This window comes from Rousettus aegyptiacus, unplaced genomic scaffold (genome assembly GCF_014176215.1).
Source record: "Rousettus aegyptiacus isolate mRouAeg1 unplaced genomic scaffold, mRouAeg1.p scaffold_m13_p_1, whole genome shotgun sequence".
Classification (NCBI taxonomy): Eukaryota; Metazoa; Chordata; class Mammalia; order Chiroptera; family Pteropodidae; genus Rousettus; species Rousettus aegyptiacus.
The window spans coordinates 72,574,010-72,594,124 of NW_023416284.1; the positions used below are offsets into that span (position 1 = coordinate 72,574,010).

The following is a 20,115-nucleotide window of genomic DNA, read 5'->3' on the forward strand; positions in this document are numbered from 1 at the left end:
TGGTTCATTCCACTTGGCACTAGCCAATATCTGGAGCCATCTGGAGGGAAACCTAAAACAGCTCACAGTGCAGTTTTGTTTTTTGTTATTTTTTTAATGAACAGACTTTAATTTTTTAGAGCAGCTTTAGGTTTACAGAAAAATCGATTGGAAAGTACAGAGAGCCCTCATATGCCCTGCCTACCGCACCCCCACAATTACAATGTCCCCTCTTATCACCCTCTTATCAGCACCTTGCTTTAGAGTGGTACATTTGTTATAATTGATGAACTATATTGACATACCGTTATTAATTGAAGCCCGTAGTTTACAGCAGCGTTCATTCTTTCTGGTGTACATTTTATAGGTTTGACAAATGTATAATGATATGTGTCCACCATGAGAGTTCCAGACAGGATAGTTTTACAGTCTGGAAAATCCCCTGTGCTCCATCTATTCTTCCATCCATCTAGCCCCAAACCCCTGATCTTTGCACGGTCACCATAGTTTTGCCTTTTCCGGAATATCACGTAGGTGCACCCATACAGCATGACTGTCCTCCAAGGTGGCTGCAACGTGTTGCATTCCCACCAGCAATGAATGAGAGTACCTGTTGCTCCCCATCCTCACCAGCAATTGGTGTTGTCAATGTCCTGGATTTTGACCATTCTGATAGGCGCGTAGTAATATCTCATTGCTGCTTTCATTTGAGATGCCCCAATGACATACAATATGAAGCATCTTTTCATATGCTTATTTGTCATCTATAGATCTTTAGCGAGGTGTCTATTCGGGTCTTTTGCCCATATTTTAATTGGATTGTTTGTTTCCCAATAGTGCCATTTTCCTCAGTCCTATTGTTGATATTATTTCTTTTTCACATCAAATTGGCTCACACTGCTCTGTTAGATCATGTTTTACTTGAAGGCATGCTCCTTGCTTGGTAAACCCATCTGCCTCCTAACATGTTCTCCATGCAATACATACCCGATAAATGTAGTCTTCCCAACCTAGTGCCCGGCACATGTTTTCCTGACCTCAAGCCTATTTTTCAGCACATGAGGACCATTCTATATATTCTCTCCCACACCCTCTGACTTCCATTTGTATTCTTTCTATATGTAGCAGTGATGTTCACTCCTGAGTCCGCCTGAACATGAGCTGATCTACCTCTTCATGTATTCGGGTTGCTTGTGTGTTATAACGTCCAAGACGAGAGCAAGAGTCAAGAATGTAGAAACCTATAGTTTTTATACTATAGATCACAGCATTTAGGTCCATTTCTGATTCTGAACTGGTGTTAAGTTTAAAAAATTCCTTGGTTACTTTGCATTAATGCCTAAGTTTTACTCTCTGCTATAATGATTTGATAGCATTATTTTTAAAATGTTATTTCTGATGCCTGTTTAGTTTTGCCTGATGACTGCAAAAGTTGTTTTAACTTTTTCTTACTGACCTACTAAAAGTACTAAGTCAATAGCAATAAGAGAGATAGAAAGTATAAACCCCTGTGTATACAGTACTAGGAATCGTGTGCTCTATATATGCAATAATAATTAACATATGCGGAAGCTAATAAAAATTAGTGAAATTTCTGAATCATTGACTATGCTATAGAAAATGCAGTTTCCCAACTCAGTGTGTTACAAATAGTCTATAAGTATGTCAGGTATTGATCACCTCAGCCCTTGGGCAGCCTTGAACCCTGAGACTACAGTGCCCCTGGCGGGGAGCTTGAACGCTGCTGCCCAGCTATTACTTTCTGTGTGAGTCGTGCACAGAGAGAAAGAGAAGGAGAGAGAAAGGGAGGGGAAGAGGAGATGGAGAAAGAAGGGGAGTGGAAACATCCACCCACCCCAGCACACACTGGCATAATGTGAAGTGGAGAAAACCATGATTTAGAATTCGAAAGAAGACAATTCATCCTCCGCTGCCGATAGCAGAGGTTTTGTCACTTCTCTAGCCTCACACCTAAAAGGGTGCTTGGTACATAGTAAGTACTCAACAAATATCGATTTAATTCATGAAAAATACCTGTATAATAAATCCATTAAGCATGTTACTTAACTCTCTCTGTTCCTTCGTCTCCAGAGTTGGAAATACAATGTATTTTCGTATAACAGATATACATTTAAATGGAGACAGTAGAGTTCTTGCTGTGACTTCAAGTGGCACAACACAGGCACAGTCTGTGGCATGGTGCCAGGTACCGTGGTCCCAGAATAGGGGATCCATTTGGATCTTTCTTATGCTCTTTCATTTGAATTATTTTTAAGCACAGATGATGATGATGATGATGATGATAAAAATGACATGATTGTGTACAGTTTATACTTATACTGACGTAATCCTCTGGGTAGTTCTTAAGACAAGTATTTCTTTTTACCTCCATTTTAATAAATGATGAACTGATATTCATAAAAATTAAATTATTGTATAAGACTGCACACATAGTATGTGACAAAAACAGAACTTGAATCCAGAGATTTTAAGTTTTGATTCAGTCTCAAAAACTTTCATCTATACCAAACATAATAAAGTTTAATCTAGATTCACTTTAAAGACTAAATCACTTTCAGTTAGCATGTTATTTGATGCAAATGATGGCAACAAAATAAATTTAACAAAGCTTACATGAGGTAAACGTTCTCAAACCTTTTTTTAAAAACATAGCCAGCCACAAGTAGACTTACGCTGAATGCCAGTGAGACTCTTTAAAAAATTCTAAATCTCGAGGTACTGAATTAGTAGTAGAGTTTTAATGTGAATTAATTGTAACATTTTCAAAAGATAAAATGATAAAAATGTTAACCTACATGCCATTATAAAACTTAGTGGGGTGAATGAAATGCGATTAGAAAATGTACTATGAGAATAAGAAGGATGCGAAGAGGCAGGTTTATGTTGATACTTTAAATACATTTGATGCCATCCTTTGATGCGACAGAATATCTTTAAAATCACACACCAGCAAGAGGGAAAATAAAATTGTCAACCTTTACTTTTTTTTTTTTTTTTTTTTGAGTCTCATTTGAATTCTTAGTCACTTGGTCTCTACTCTGGTTTTGATTCACAAAAGAGATTTCAGAAACTCCTGGGTTTTTTTTTTTTAATGAAATATTTAATTTTACCTCTAAAGATTGACACACAATCATTGGAACATGAAATGGATATCTGTAAAGCTCCTCAAGAAGCTCACAGTCTTAACTCTGGTACTTGGTTCACTGAAACATCTTGTTTCAATTTCACCGAATTCCGAGCCTTCTGAATACAATTGAATGTTGTTCGCAGAACTCTCCTTGATATTTTAAGCATCCATCTTGTTCAAGAGCCACATTACAAGCTCATGAGTTGTGGGGAAAAAAGGAGGAATCTATGCGTGGCTTGACGTCTGATCCCCTAGGCAGAGGACTGTCCCAGTGGTGCTGAGACAGTGACCCTGCTGCTCCCCGGGTGTGCTCATGTTTTCTATACATAGGGGAAACTTATCTTCAGTATCTTGGAAAGACAAAGAAAGCAAGACTAAAGATAGAACACAGGGGCATGACAACCTTTATGCCTTTTAAACAACCATGTTTCAGTTCAGTTTGTTCCTGTTTGCTTTGAGAAAGGAGAAAGAGGGAGAGAGAGAGAACTCTAATTACAAACTCCACATTTCTTTCAGCTATACTATTTTCAATCCTATATAATTTGTTCAGCTGAAGTGGCAAATGCTTGCTTTTAAATGTGATAGAAGGTGCCCTGTTTAATACTTAGAAAAGATTGACTTCGATTTAAACAAAAGAAAAAATTTCCAGGGCCTAATGATTCATGATTTGTAATCATTGAGGAGCAGCCATTTTGTTCTCCATGGCCTTGGCCCTTCGAGGAGACTGCCTTTCTCTTAGCCTCTTCTCTCCTACCTCCTGTGTTCTTTCACCTCACGGATCAGGTCAGGTCACAGATGGCCACTAATGTGGGGCTTAACAAGGTTAGGGTGAGGACACACAGATGGATTTCTGGAAGGGCCCCTCCATGACGCTTGGGAACAGGGTTGGTCACATTTCTCACCTGGAAAGTCCATTCCTGACATAGAACTTTGATCCCTATGGCTGGAGCAGACTAGTCAGTATTCTACAAGGCCCCAAGAAGAGAGCAGAAGCTACTCATTGAACACTCAGGGGCCCGGTGACTTTTACATGTTATTTTTTATGAGACAAAAAAAGGCATCTTGAAAGACTCTTAAGAGAATATTGCCATCTGGCAGATAACAGATGCTTGAGGAAATGGAAGTGAGTGAACTCAGAGTTGCCTCACTAATAGTAAGCATGCGGGCTTTGACACTAAATCCCTCTGTGTAATAAACTAACGCCCGTCTGCCACAGCACATTCCTGCCCTTGAATCAGAGAGCACTTGATGGGAAAGGCATTATCACTAGTGGGTGAAACTCCTTCTACCCCATCCTTCTTCCCTGGTCCACATGTGTAAACACATGTCACATCAATGATTGCTCCAGCCCTTTGCCTACTTGACTACAAACATGTGAAAAAGAAGAGGAAGATTACATGTATCATCATCATATTACTTATATTCAAGTATTTGCTATTGTGTGAGGAAAAGTTCCACAAGAACTCTTTTTTTCTTTTTCTTTTCTTTTCCGTATTTAGGCATTACAAAACTACAGCAATAAACAGCCACAGGTACAAATATCATTCATTGCCTTTGATGATTTACAAGTTTTTTTCATATCAGCTCCTTTTTCAAACACGATCTTGCATGAAACCAAAATATATAAAAATGATAAAAATTTTGTTAGTATGTTGGTTAGATTTCATTGTATAATGCTGAATTATAAAACCAAGCAAAAAGAACAATGAGGCTTTGTGATGAACACAGAAATGTGAAATCAGTGTTACAGATGACAGTTGCAGGCTTCTATAACTTTAGTTCCCAATTTATTCCCTTTGTTGTTGTTGATTTTTTTTTAATATTGTTGCACAATATTGAAAAAATCCTGGTTCCCTAAAATAAGGAGTTGCAAATAATAACAGTATTTTATTTTTTAACAGCTAACTTGCAATCTCAGGATATTTTTTTACTTAAACTTATCCAATTAAAATGTATTTACTTAAAACAAAAGAAAGAGTAGAAATGGCTTCTTTCAAAGTTGAAATCATTAACAATATGAAACAATTTGCATTTTTTTAATTTGTAACCCTGCAATCTGAGGAACCAATGATAGCTTCCTCAGCTAATCTAAATCTTCTATTAGAGGCAGAAAACACTTTTCAAATTATAACATTAATGAGATGCTCATTGATGCTCTTAGAAAACAAGAAGAAACCTATAAGCCTGAGGGCCCATCTCTGTCTATTCAGCTTCAGAAGGCACAATTTACCTTGTTTTGCATGGCGATTCTAATCTTTGACTTTGAATTTCATACTGAGATTTTACTACCAGTTACCCGTGACACTTCAATGCCAACAAATTGTGTTACACCATTTTATGCCACACACACTTGCGTGTTATCACATATTAACATCCACTGAAGACAAGAATTCGGGCTGTGTTGTCTGGCATTAGCCAGTAATTGAATGGTATGTACCTGTGCTATACTAGGAGCCTTACTTGTGAATTTTCATGTGAATGGACATAGGGAGGCCTTAAGTTTATATGTTAAAAAAGAAAAAAAAAATAAGAGTAGAGAGTAAAGCTACAACCTTTCTATTTAAAGGATGGCAAATATATGCTCCAAGATGACAGGAGAAAGTTTCTTGTGAGATCTGCACAAACCTCGCAGTATGCTTTGGCCCATTAGTAGTCTCCACCCTGTTGCAATAGAAGTTACATTTAATTATCAGGGTGATTATGAATCTTACTTTTGAAGAGTACTGCTGTCATCTCCTTTAGCCCTCACAACAACAACAGAATCAATTAAATATTAAAGATGTAGAGACTTAACCATCGAAATTGGATAAGGAAAGACTTTATGTCAGCAAGAATGCTTTAGAATTCTCTCCACTGGAGGTGTTCCAGGTACAATGGTTTGGAATCCTACACACACATCTGCTATAGACTTCCCTGTTGTGCCTCAGTCTAGTTCATGGTTCTCAGACTTTAGTGCTCAAGATAATTATTGCACAAGATGGTATAAACAAAAATCTTCTATGTTATCCTTGACAATATAGAAAAATCCTAGAGGATCATTGGTCATTCAGTAATACTTATTGAGTGCTTTTTTTTTGTGCCAGGACTCTTATAGGTGCTAGGTTGGAGCAGTAGACAAAGTTTCTACCTTTCATTAAACAAAACATGAATTTATGGTATAATGTCAGCTGTGATGAACAGTCTGAAGGAAATGTAAAGTCACATAAAAAGAATCTGAGTGGCAGGAGAAAGAGGAAGTATTGCTCCTTTAGAAAGGGTGATCGAGGAGAGACATTTGACCTGGATGAAGGGAACATGTTTTGTGATTTGTAAGAAGAGAAGCATTGTAGGTAGGAACAGGATTGTATCAGGCACATGAAAAAGAACATGGAGGCGAGTAGGAAATAAAGAGGGATGTTACACAGTTGGGATCAGATCAGGCGAGGCCTTCCAAGCCTTGATAAGGATGAAGATTGTACATTTTGCAATAAATGTGGTGGAAAGCCACTGAAAGATTTGAGTGGAGGAGTATTAGGATCTGATTTACACCTTGAAATCTCAAGGGTAATTTTGACCCCACACACTTTGCATTGGGTGGGAACTTTAGAACCTAACCCCCTGTATTACATGCTATTCTACTGTTTGACACAGGGAATGCTTTCTTAAATTAAGTTACTAAATAGTGAGAAATTTAATTTAAAAATGAGATACTCTGAAGCCCCTTGGTAGAATGGTATTGTTTTTGTTTGTTGTTTTATTTTTGTGTTTTTAAATTAAATTTATTGGGGTAACATTGGTTAATAACATTATGTAAGTTTCATGTATGTGATTCTGTAATATATCACCTGCATATTCTATTGTGTGCTCACACCCAAAGTCTAGTCCCCTTCTATCACCATATATTTGACTACCTTTCTCTCTTCATCCTTTCATCATCACATATTTGATTGCCTTTATCCTCTTCATTCTTCCCCCACTTCCCTTCCCTCTGGAAATCACCATATTATTGTCTGTGTCTATGAGTGTGTTTTGTGTGTTCATTTGTTGCTTTCTGCTTTATGTCCTACATGAGTGAAATCATATGGTTTTTGTCCTTTTCCATCTGACTTGTTTCACTTAGCATGATACTCTCAAGATCCATCCACGTTGTCTCAAATGACAGTATTTTATCTTCTTTGTGGCTGAGTAGTATTCCATTGTATATATGTACCACATCTTCTTTATCTAATCATTGATCAAAAAACACTTAGGTCATTTTCATGTCTTGGCTATTTGGAATAATGCTACAATGAACATAGGGTACCTATACCTTTACAAGTAAGTATTTTCAAATTTCAGGCTGGGATTTTTTTTTTTTAAGTATAAAAGCTACATGCACAATAAAGGTTAAATTAGAGCTCCTATACAAAGCTTCTAAGACTGTAATCAGCACCTTAGTAAAGCTTCTTAAGTGCTGACTTGGTCCCTTTCTGCTTCCTTATACTTTATCAAAATTTTGCTATTGATGTCTGGTTTTTATTGTTCACCATCCTAGTAAACTTGTTTGTTTACGAAAGAAACTAAGTCATTCAGCAAACTGCTGGAATCTAATGATAAATATCATCCTCAGAAAGAAGTGTGTTCTTTATCTCAGGGACCCTCTTGGAAAATAACTCTCGTGACTCTAGAAATAGTTGTTGAACTGATGCATAGATGCTTATCTATTCTATCACAAAGCTTGGCTTCCCATAAAAGAGGCACATTTCTCTGACTTCACCCAAGTTATATTAGGTTCTTTCCTCTAGTTTATTAACCCCAAGTGCTCAGCAAACTTAAGAAAGTATGACCTGATGCCTTCATTCATAATACATTTTTAAAGTCACTTGTTAATATATGACAAAGGGAGGAAATATTTTATTGAAATTAAATAATAATGTGCAAAGGATATTTTAGATTATCATAGGGTTCTTTTAGCATTTTGAACCTTGAAATAATTTACTTCTTGCAAAAAAATTAAAGCAAAATAGAGTGTGCAGAAGACTCACCTGCAGGTTTCTGGGCATCACTCCCAGGATTTCTGATTCAAAAATCTAGGGTTGGGCAGATTTTTAACTTTATTAAGTACCCTAAGTAGACAGATGTAGGGCAAGGAAATTTGAGTAAGTAGCCCAAGTGACAGCTGTGGGAAATCACATCTAAGAAACATAGCTGACTTCTTGAAGGAACATTAACTTTGTTGTAGAAAATATCAAACACGTCCAAAAGTAGAGAGATGTGCCCCCATTATCCCACTCAATAGCTGTCAGCATAGTTTCATCTACCCTACCCTGTGCCCAGATTATTTTGAGGTAAATTCCAATCATACTATCTGTAAATATTTCAGTGTTTCTACAGAAAGTTGGGATTATTCTTCTTATACAAAACCACAGTAACATCAGTATATCTAAATATTTAACAATAATTCCTAATATCATCAAATATCTAATCAGTGTTTATAGTTCCCTAATTGTCTCATAAATAACTTTTTGTTATGTTATAGAATTTTTTTATAGTTTACTTGAGTCAGATGCAAATCTATGTCTCTTAAGCCTCTTTTAAACTCTTGGTTCCATCTTCATCTTTTTTCTGTTACATTTTCTTCTGTTGAAGAAACCAGACGATCTGTCCAGTAGAATTCCCCACCATCTGGATTTTGATGCTTACATCCCTGTGATGTTGCGAAGCATGTTCCTCTGTCTCCTGCATCCCTTAGGAACCTTGAGGACATTCTAGAGGCATCGCTTCCTTTGCCTGACACACTCATGGTTGGCACTGAGTCATGTATTCCCCTCGGGAGGTGATGGTTAGTAGTATCTACTTTTTCCATGATATTTTTGGCTAAAGTCATAAACTTACTAGAGATTACAAAATGGTGGTAGTGTAATTCTATTCTTTGTTCATTTATTAGTGGGAGTCGTTGTTCATGAAGGGAAACTTCCTCTCATCTACCATTTGTTTACTCAGTGCTTCAGGTTTCAAACAAAAAGCAGGGTAAATATTTTTCCTTTTATTTACCCATTTTCAAAATAAAGTTTTTTTCGCAATGTCCTCCCGAGTCACCATTTCTTAAAAGTATTGCATTGAACAAATGGGTTTAAACATACCTGGTGTGTTTCAATCAGTACAGCCATGGCCCTTACTGGTGCTGGAATGGCCTTCTCTTTGACCATTGATCTGGAACCTATTCAGCTTGGCTGCCAAGTTCTTTTAATACACTACTAGTTGTCTCTGACAGTTTCCTCGCTTTCTACTATGACAGTATGTTTCAGGCTCATCTGGGACATGTCCTGCCTCAGACCTGGGATCAGGTTTTTCCTCAAGGAAACCTGGTTCCTTTTAGTGAGAAATGGTGTTTGAGGACGGCAGTCTGGGCTGCTGGGGTACTCACTCATTACAGCTGGGTTTGTTGTCGTTTCTCAGCCTTTTCCGTGGGCGCAGCCAGAGCTAGGAAATCTCTCTTTCATGGATATGAAACACATAAATATGTGGTGTGTGAGTATTATTTAAAGTAAAATACATCATGAGTTTATACTGATGTATCAGGCTCTTCTTAACCTCAGCGTTTCCTGTCTCCCAAGCTAAAAATTGTAGTCCTCAGTCACACCGACACAGTTTACTCATTTTCTTTATCCCACACTACACTCACTATAATTTCTGAATGAAAATGCCAATGACACCCCGGCAATATGCTTGCTGAAAACTTCGAACTTTGGTTTTGTTTTGGTTTTTAGTTCATTGGGCTAGGGATATATAGTTACATTATGTTAGGGTCACTTGGAATGGTTCCTCTTTGTGTGTTTACACCAGTGACTGGATATACATTTAAGTTCATTTATTTTATTTTAATGGAGATTTTTAAAGGAGGTTTTTAGAAAATTATTTTTGTTCAACATTTAAGTTCAATATTGTCTGTGGGTTCCCTACTATGAGCAATTTTGAAATTCCCAGTAATTCTTTCTTTTCTTTTCTCTCCTCGCCTCATCATTTGATTTAAAGTAATATCCTTTTACTCCCACTTAAATCTATATCAATGAGCTTATTCTCTTTTCTTTTGTATTCTCCTCCCATGTTTTTTGTCCTCATACTGTCTCTCCATTGTCAGAGCATGTAACTATTATACATAATATTGTCCCTTTATAATCATCTTTGAGTAGTGGACCCCTACAGCTGATTACATGTGTAATGCTCACCCCAGTCCTTGTATCTGTGCCTCTTTGGTCATTCTGGTTGCCTGAAGTTTCTCCCTCGTAGATTAGCAAGGAAGGGCTAATGGGAACAGTATGTAGTCCCTGGTTCTTTGCATACTAATAGCAGATCGTTGTTGGCTCAAAGATCATTTTGGCTGGATATAAAAGTCTTAGCTTAGTTGACTTTCTTGAGTGTCATTCTTTTGACTTCTAGCACAAAGCCTGGCTCTTGAAAAGTCTGATGACTCTCTAATTTTCTGTCTTTTTTTTTTAAGTGGCTTGGTCATTTTGCCTGAATGTCCAAAACATTTTATTTTATTTTTTGTCTTTTTTTCAAGGCCAATTTTTCCAGGCACATGGTGTCCTTTAAATATGTAGTTAGAAATCTTTTTCTACTTCTGGAAAGTGCACTTGCGTGATGATTTTAAGTATTTGTTCTGTTTCATTGCTTAGCTTTGCTTTTTGAAGACTCTTATTGTAATGTCTTGCTTGATTTTCTTTGCCTATTTTTTCTTTCAGAGTCTTTCTCTTGCATTCTTTCTCTTTCTTCATTTATTTTTGATTTTTAAAACTTTCTTCCTTTCCATTTTCTAATACTCTTCGGTCATTCTCTGGTGTAGGTATTCTTTCTTGTGTTCCTTGTTCATTAGTCTTCTCTTAATTTTTTTTCCCTTTAGCTTCAAATTCACTCCAGTCGCATTATTTCTGAGTTTTGCAATTAGATTTATTTCTTCATATTTTCTTTTATTTTCTCGACTTTCTTTAACTCTTTGGAAGTATTAAAGTTTTGATGTTGTGGGCATATCTCTATGGTAACAAATGTTATGCTGATCTTTATCTCTTTTTTCTCATAATAACTGTGCATTGAATTTAATAACAATCCTATTTTGTTACTTATTTTTAAGTGAAATGATTTTTTCTGTATTCTTAGGGGCAAAGAAAGCTCTTCTAGCTTCTAAGCTCTACAGCTCCCTCTTCTGTTGTTTCCATGAAATGGTGTAAAAAGGTCCATACTTTCTTAACTCTGTCTCCTCTGCTTCTACTTTTATCTGCCCCTTCCGATATCTTTGATTTTATTACTGTCATTCTCAAGGTGGATGCTACATTCAAAGGTTTCTCCTCCGGGTGGTTCAGTTGTGGAAGGAAGCCTAGTTGTATTGGTTTCGAGAGTATATAGACTCTATACCACCTAGTGTTTCCCGCAGTCCCTTGCTCTCACTGTACAAATTCGACTCTGTAGGACTTTTGGCCAGTTATGCTGCTGTCATCGAAATAGCCCATCAACCTGCTCACCTTATGGTGAGGACCTTTTGGAGATCTGGGGACTCCTTTCATTAAACCTTTAGTTGCTCACTGCCTTTCTGCATTGGTGTTGCTTCCACATGGCTCTATAGCAACCGATGGTTTGGCCACACCCATTAGTGTTTTCAGGCTCGTGGGCTACGTGGCCACCTAATTTCGTTTTGTTGTTGTCCACGGGTTATAGGTTTTGCGATCTTGTTTTTCTATTTTTGTTGTTGTCGTCATTGTTGTTGTTGTTGTAGGGGAAAAAGAAGAGGACAGGGATTCTGGGAGATTAAAAACTATGCTGCATTTGACACTGGCACCATGGTCTTCCCTGAATTCTCACTCTAACTTTTTCATGGTGTTATCAGTTCCCGAGAAGATTTTTCTGCTAAATGCCACTCTTCTGGATTCCAAATGTGAAAAGTTTAGTTTCAATTATATTTTTAGTTAATAGTTTACTAAGGAAAACTACGAAGTGGCTTGGAAAACAAAATACTGCCACTAATTATTACTTCTTAAAGAGAAAACTAGCTATATTTGTTAATTTTCTTAAGTGAGTATGTAGGAAATGAAATTGTTACATATGTATCATTCCTAAATTAACACAGTATAAAGTCAGTAGCTCTTAATCCATCAAAAGAGACAACGTATATCAAGCTTAGGATAAGTTAGGACTGTGGACTTTCATAAATGGTAGCTCTATGGTTGAAAAAGCCCTGAGGTTTTCTGATATGCATTCCGATGACCTGGACAAGTACACCCTTTACCTCCTTCTCATCCTCTCACACTATAAAGTCTCTATCTCTGAGAACTGACTTGTTATAACTTTTAAAATGTGGTTGCCAGATTGCCATTGACAATTGCATCATTCTTCTTGGCTTTTAATAGCTATATAGTAATGCATAAAAGGAATTATATGTGTTTCCTGCTTGTCCTTTTCAAATTCTTCAAGGCCGAAGGGCCTTGAAGACAGGATCAGCAAACATACTTGTAGTATATGTTATCCTCGGCACCTTTTGGCAAAGGTTCCTGCTTCCTGTAGAGTTTAAACTTAGATCCACTGAGAATCTGAGAAATACAGTAATGAAAGAAGAACTGTAGTTTCCTCTTTTGGAAGCTTTCCTTATTAAATTCCATTAATGACTCCGTTAGACTTTATTCCCATCTTACACGAGGGACTCCAGAATAGCAAGTTGAATTGCTTCTTCTTTCCTCGCACAGAGTCATTCTTTCATTCAGCATTGATTGAGTGCCTCCTATGTACCAGGCTAAAGGGGCTTATGTGCATAACTACCAACCTATTTTCTTCATTCTATTATTTTAAAGAGTTCCTTGGTAGCCCACCTGTCTAAGTGCTGTTATTAAATTTCAGTCGATTTTATAATATTTTTATGACATCCTCCTTACTGAATTTTTAAGTATAAATCACTCTTGGGCAAAACAGACAATATAAACAATAAATAGACTAGTCACATGATTATATGTACTCTGAGTATGAGAATCTGCAGAGAGAAAATACCTTGGTATTCTTCAGTTGGCTTGTGAAAACGTCTTATTTCTAACTAAAATTGACTGCCTACAAGGAAGATTAATTGAACATTGTCTTTACCTTCCTATTTACAAATATGAAACTTGACCCAGCAGCTGACACTTTCTGTGTTCTGTTCAGTATCAGTAAGCCATAATGTGTCACACCTGTAATATTTTAGATAGGAAAAAACAAATAAGTTTTTATTTCTGCCAAAGGCCTTTCAACATCATCCATGGTTTCTCTCTTTGCTCTGCAGATGGCAGACATTGGGTTTCAGGTCCTCTAAGCATGACCTCTAAGGAGTCCTTGGCGAGATACCACCTCTCCCCCTTGCATACTGCTGCTTCTTGAGGTCACTTAGTAGCAGAACCAGAGTTTGTGTGGACCCCCTCCCCATCCGAGTCTCTATGAGGAATGCATTTCCAAATGCAGGAAGTTCCTGTTACACTCTGCCACCTAGCTTCCTTGGTTATGACCAAATTCTACTCCATTCTGAGCCAGCTTATCCATTTAAGAACAGAAATTATATCCTCATATGGGCTTGAACAAAAGAGAACAGCTACACTTTGTAAGTTAATGAAATTATGGTAAGAACAGGAAGAAACCCAAAGAGTTTTGATGATCTGTTTCCTGTTATAAAGTAGTACAACAAAATGATTCAGAGTCTTGTAAGTTCTGTAGGGATTTGGCAGAAGAGTACCAAATAGGTTATCAATTGTCCGATCAATTTCCAGTCATTGCTGGCCTCTCTGCTTCCTGCAGCCCAGCTGACTTGCTGTCTGCTCAGCAACTTAGTGCACGACACATGCAAAGAGTATAAATATCTTGTGAAGATGACTGAAATCTGCCATGCATTTTGCCACCCAGCCCATAACATGTAAACAAATGTTACATTGGGGTCTGCTATTTGATATATCTTGACCACGGCCAAATAGGCTTCCACAGAGATGGCACCAGTCAGCACTCCCACCAGCAGCAATATACTCATTAACAAGCAGAATAGTTAGAGTGGAAAATAATAACGTATGTTTCTAAACATTAAATGGCCCCAGAGCTACGTCCTCAGACCTCTCTTGTTCCCTCGTTGACCTCTTAAAACTGTCTCAAAGCTGACGACTTCTCTATCCCAGGCCTCTCCTTTGGCTGTCAGACTGGGGTATCCCACTGCCTCGTAACTGTCTCCACTTGGGCAAACTCTTGAGCTTCATCCTAATCTGCTCCTTCTACTGTCTTCCTCATCTTAGGAAATAATAGCTCTCCACTTTCAGTTGCTCAGGCCAAAAGCTATGATGTTGTCCTTGACTTTTCTCTTTTTTTCCTACATAACCCCTCGGGTCCAAACCACTATTATCTCTTGCCCGGAGTATTTCAGTAGCCTCCTAACTGATCTCTCAGCCTCTGCCTTTGCTCCCAGAAAATATATCTTCAACACGGACTCCAGAATAAACGTTAAAACACAGTTCAGATCTTGTCATTCTTCTGATCAAAACCCTCCAATGGCCTCACAGCTTATTCAGAATAAGAACCACAGACCTTATCATGGCCTAAAGGGCACATCGTAATCAGCCCTATCCCCACCTCTAGGTTCATTTCCTACTATCTTCCCCTCATGTACTCAGCCCCAGCCATACCAGTTCCCTCCTTTATGCTCTTCCTTTAACATGCCTGGAGGATGCCACGCCGGGACCTTTGCACCTTCAGTTCCTTAAACCTGAAATGACTTGTGTCACCACACTGCTTTCTTCTTCAGTGTCTTGAGGCTTTTGCTCAAATGTCACTGTCTCTATGAGGCCTCGGTGGGCAGACTTCTAAAAATTGTTTTCTAAACCACTGTCCTAGCCTCCTTTTCTGCGTTATCTTTCTCCTTCACATTTATCACCATTAACAGAAAATATTTCATTATAAAACTTTGGCTTATTTCCATGAAGACAAACAATTATTTTTTGTTGCTATTGATTGTTCTGTCCTAGAGTCTGGTACAATATCTGACAGATAAATACACAATTAATATCAATTTAATCGGTTAAGAGAGTGTCAGTAATCATCATCATAATGAAAAGCTAGCGCTTATTGAGCAACTACTAAGCATCAGACGCTGTGCTCAATGGTTTACATTTATTTAGTCTCCCAACAACACAGTAGGTAAGCATTATTATTCTCCTTTTATATGAGAAATTTGAACCATAGACAAATTAAGTAATGTGCTTTAGATCTCATAACTAAGTGGTAGAACCAGAAAGTAGGCCCTAAGAGTTTGCCTCCAGAGCCTGCATCCTCAGGTACTATGCTCGCATATTTCTGTGAGGAGATGACTTGAGACTGGCTTTAGCTTAGCTCACCCCTTGCAGTCCACACTCTTTTCTCCTGCGGAGCTCATCTGTGATTTCCATGTCATTCATGTCACTGGATCTTCTGTGTGCTTTTTGTAATAGTTGCCATCTTACTGGATTTCTCAGTAGCTTTGCCAGCGCTGCTCACTCCCTTTTTCCTAGAACCTCTTCTTGTCTATGGCCATGCCACCCTGAACAAGCCTGATCCCATCTGATCTTGGAACCTAAGCAGGGTCAGGCCTGGTTGGTACTTGGATGGGAGACCACCTAAGAAGATCGGATGCTGTAGATGTAAAAAATAAAAAATAATGGATCGTAAGCTGACACAATCCTTGCAATCTGTGAGGTCAACCAAGAGTTGCCTCCCCTAAATAATAAATAAATAAGTAAATAAATAAAAGCTTTTCTTCTGTTGGCTTTCTTTGTACCATCGTCTTTTGATTTCCATCCTGCCTTCCTGATCTGTCCATCTCAATGCAGTTTTCAGGAATTTGTCCTCTACCTGCTGTCTACACCTCTAAATGTTGGCGGTCCTTAGGGCTTAGTCCTTGGTCCACTTTTCTTCTCAAGCTTTGGTTTTCCTCTAAATGAGCTCATCCCAACTCGAAGCTTCTTGATGGACACAAGGTCCTACACCTATATCTTCAGGCCAGATTCCTCCACAACCTTGGGCCTGTATATGCAGCTGCCTAGGTAGAAGCTCCATTTGGGATCATAAGGTCATCTTCACTCAAAGCCAGTTATAGCCCAAACCTCATCTTCCTCCAGTGTTCTCCATCTTAGCCATCAACCCTCTCTAGTTTCCCAAGACAGGACCCTTCAAGCTTACTCTTGAAGTATTTCTCTCTCTCTCTGTCTGCCTCATGTCTTGTCACCAAGTCCCACTGATCCCATCTCTTAAATATCTTTTGAATTTACTCGCTCCTCTCCATCTCCCCTTCTACCATTCTAGTCCCACCATCTCTCTCTATGAGCCCCTACTTCCCTGACCTTCTTACACCACTTTCGCCTGTTCCCCATCACCCTATATTTTTCTTCAAGACCTATTTTTACAAATAAACTTATTTATTTGTGCAGTTTTGTTTTTTTCTCCCCAGCTAGAATGTAAGCTCTGTCAGAGTATGGACCATGCTTGGTTATTTTCTTATTCGGTCCTTACATAGTGTCTGGCATACAGGAGATACCATAAGTATTTGAATGAAAAAAAAAAAGTATGATGTATCAGATGACTGGCTGAGACCAAAGGAGAAAAAAGAATATTCAAAAGCAGATAGGAAGCTGTGCTGTGTTATATAGCACCATAATGAATAAATGGTTATTTCTAATACTTAGTCATCAGAGAAAGGTTATATTTTGTTTATTATTCTTAATTTGAAAAGGGAGGCACATAGATGTAGAACTCTAAATGAAACAGATCTTAGAAAAATTTCCATTAAGTAAGCAAAGTTTTAAAAGGTGAAGAGAGATTAGGTTAATTTATGTGAATACTTCATTTCCCAATAAATGTTTGTATCCAGCTGTGAGCACAAATAGCATGTTCTCACTTACCCATGCCAGTGGAGGCTGAGGGAGCACCCATCATTGAAATTGCTGTGAATAAAGAAAGGGATTGATTGATTTGCATGCCCTTTCCTTTTTTTTGATCACGGAGGAACTGCCAGAAAGGCTAAAAAATGGGCAACGGGCAGAGGGTAAAACAATAAGAATCTTGGATAATCCTCTACCAGATAATTAAGATTTAACTGGATCTGTTTTGATGTGTGCACATGTTTCTGTACGTAGAAAAGGATGAACCCACAAATATTATAAATGCCAATTATTAAAAGCTTTTGGAAAATGCAGCCCATAGCATATGGTATCAAATTAATTTGGGGTTTCACTTGTTTCCATCTGATTTGGGCACATTGAATTAGATAATAGTTTGGCATCCGTGTTCACAGTGCTTTTTGTAAGCTTCTCAATTTTACAAAATTCCTTCGAGGTTAGAGGATGCATGGTGACCTTTGTTTAGCAGATGAGGAAATAGAGGCATGGAGTCAATTAGCGGCTTCTCTGAGCTTTGGAAATAACTCACCAACGGAGCCTTCGAGACCTGAGTACAGACCATGGCTCTAGCATCACCATTTCTGCCTTTATTTTCAGTGCTTTTCTTACTTTTGTTCTCTTTCATGCCATTTAATGCAACCTGTTTCATCCTGCTGCCCATCATGATTAGACAGAAGAAGAAATTTAAGACAGGACAGATTATGTTTGACAGTAAGGAACCATACAGCTGAATTCCATTAGAAGTGTACCTGTAGCTTCAGTGGTATTGAAACTTTCCAGTGGTGTTTTATCACAGCTTCACCTGGGCTCCACATGATGCAAACAAAGGCTCTTAACCTGAAAGGACATCTGTCTTTGTTTGGAGTTGCAGGTTTGCCCACCTCTAGTATCTCCTAAGAACATTCAGCACTTTTTTCCCTTAAAGCCAACTATAAAATTTAATTTAATTTGATTAGCTGTTTCTCCTACAATCCACGTGAAATTTGGGGTATCAGCTAATGAATGGTGTTAACGTTGCCAGTAAAGAAGTATTCCAAAGGTGAGGCTCACCAGTTACCTCTTGGCAGAGCTGTTGAGCTCGTGACTAATAGCAGTAGGTTCTTTGCTCAATTGCCACATGAAATGCAAAAGATTCTATACTTTATCCTATAAAGTGTGTCTATAAGATAGTGCCTCTGGGTAATTTCTTTCTTAATATTTATAGACATTACCAAAGTTTCTCCAAACTTGCCTTTTTTACCCAATTCCTAACTCTGGTGCACAAAGGAAAATAATTTGATTCAAAACCCACCATGGATTTGTTGTATTGGTGCTGTAGATAAGTTAATTGCTGCACAATGAAAGGCCCTCTTTGCATTTCTTTAGAGCAGAATATTATTGCTATGTATTACTCTGGACTGAGAGGTGAGAATTGAGCTCTGTAGTGCCTCAGAAAATATCAAAAGAGCTTTAAAAACATTAGTTTTGAGAGACTGGAATACATAGAAACTCAGAATGTTTGAATGTCAGCCCAGATATTGGCAGACTTCCATTAAGATTTCGTTGTGAGTAAAAATGTGTACTCAGTGACTAGGTTCAAGCCCTTCGTAGTTTATAAGCAAATCTGCTTTTACTAGATTGTTGCAAAAAAAAATAGGTTAAGCAAATTTTGTGGTAGTGCTTATGGCGTGCACAGACATGCATGAAGCCTCTGCGTCTTCCAAACTCAGAGAGTACATTTTAACAGCACAAGTATTTCTATGCGTTTGATGTATAACCTCTTTCTTCTCTTCCTCACATGCTTTTTAATTGTATAGTTTAAACATTTTACCTATTAAAACTGTTTGGTTTTTGAGCTGTAAACATCACACACAGCTAATAAGCTTTAGGAAAGAAAAGGAAATTGACATTTAGTATATAGGTTCTACAAAGCCAATGAAAAACTATGCAAATGAGGTAGAGAACAGACAGATTTGCATATCCTTGTTGGTTTCATGATGATATTCTCAGCATGAGCCTGGCATACTTGCCTTTTTACCTCTTGGGATGATGCACGTACTAATGGTAGAACCCTGCAGGGTCAATTTAACAAGTATAACATTGTGATTTTCCATGTGGTTTCTCGGAACCGCTGAACAAAATACTGCAATAAATAGTGACAGAGGAAATCGATTTTTGAAGTAAATACTTTTGGAGGTCGGGGGTAGAGAGGGACAGTCTATCAGTCTTTAATGTTGTCAGGGCACGGTGAGCAATTTTTGGTATGAGTGCCATTGACATTTCAAAATAAATAAATACCCACCTATTCTGCAACTGTCTAGATACCCCCACACCTACCACCAAAAATTCAGAGACCAGACAAATTTTGTAAGTCTCCTTTGACTGCATCAAGATCTCTCATCAGAAAAGCACCGTAAGGAATCTGGTTTTGCCACTATTTTGTAAGAATAATAAATAACCTAATGGCCATGTCCCATATATATTTAATTAATACTATGTATTGCCAGACATTGATACATGGAAGCATAATTGCATAGTGACTGAGAAAGATTTTGATGTTGTCAAGACCTGGATTTGAACTCAGCACTGGCATCCCTCCTTACCTTGGTTTCTCACCCAAAAATGAGCACATAAGTGGTTGTGAGCATTAAATGAGAGAATGCAAATTGTTATCGAATCGCCTGGCTTACAGTAAATACTTAATAGGCAGTATCATTATTTTGAAATTCTTTCGAAGTTATAATCAAGTTTTCCTTTGTAAAATACAGTTTTTAAAGAAATCAGGTAGCTTTCTTAAGAAGAAAACAGAAATAAAATTTACCCCTGAAATGAACTTGGAGAATTTTAGAGGGTCTTTTCCAAGTTGTTATAAAACACCTCTGAAGTAAATTTGCCCATTTCTGCCCACACCAATCCTATAACATTCCAGGAATAAAATCTGTACTTGGGTTTAAAACTAAAGTGGGTGGAACGAACTGAATTAGAAGTCCTTGGCAGACATCCCCCCCAGCAGAATGTTCTCTCAATCGGTGGTATCGCAATAAAAGAGAAGATGTATATTTTTAAATCTGCCCTTGCTCCCCAATCCCTGCAGCCAGTTGTATTTCTCTATTGTAAAAACCCACTCTGCTC

The 20,115-nt window shown here is 37.9% G+C and overlaps 1 protein-coding gene and 1 pseudogene across 12 annotated transcripts in view; both read left to right on the forward strand.

Moving 5' to 3' along the window:
- The window catches only part of ATXN1 (ataxin 1), a 364,038-nt gene that overhangs the window by 238,544 nt on the left and 105,379 nt on the right, over positions 1–20,115 (forward strand). The gene's annotated exons all lie outside the window — the stretch shown is intronic.
- On the forward strand, positions 15,633–15,751 carry LOC118604055 (annotated as a pseudogene).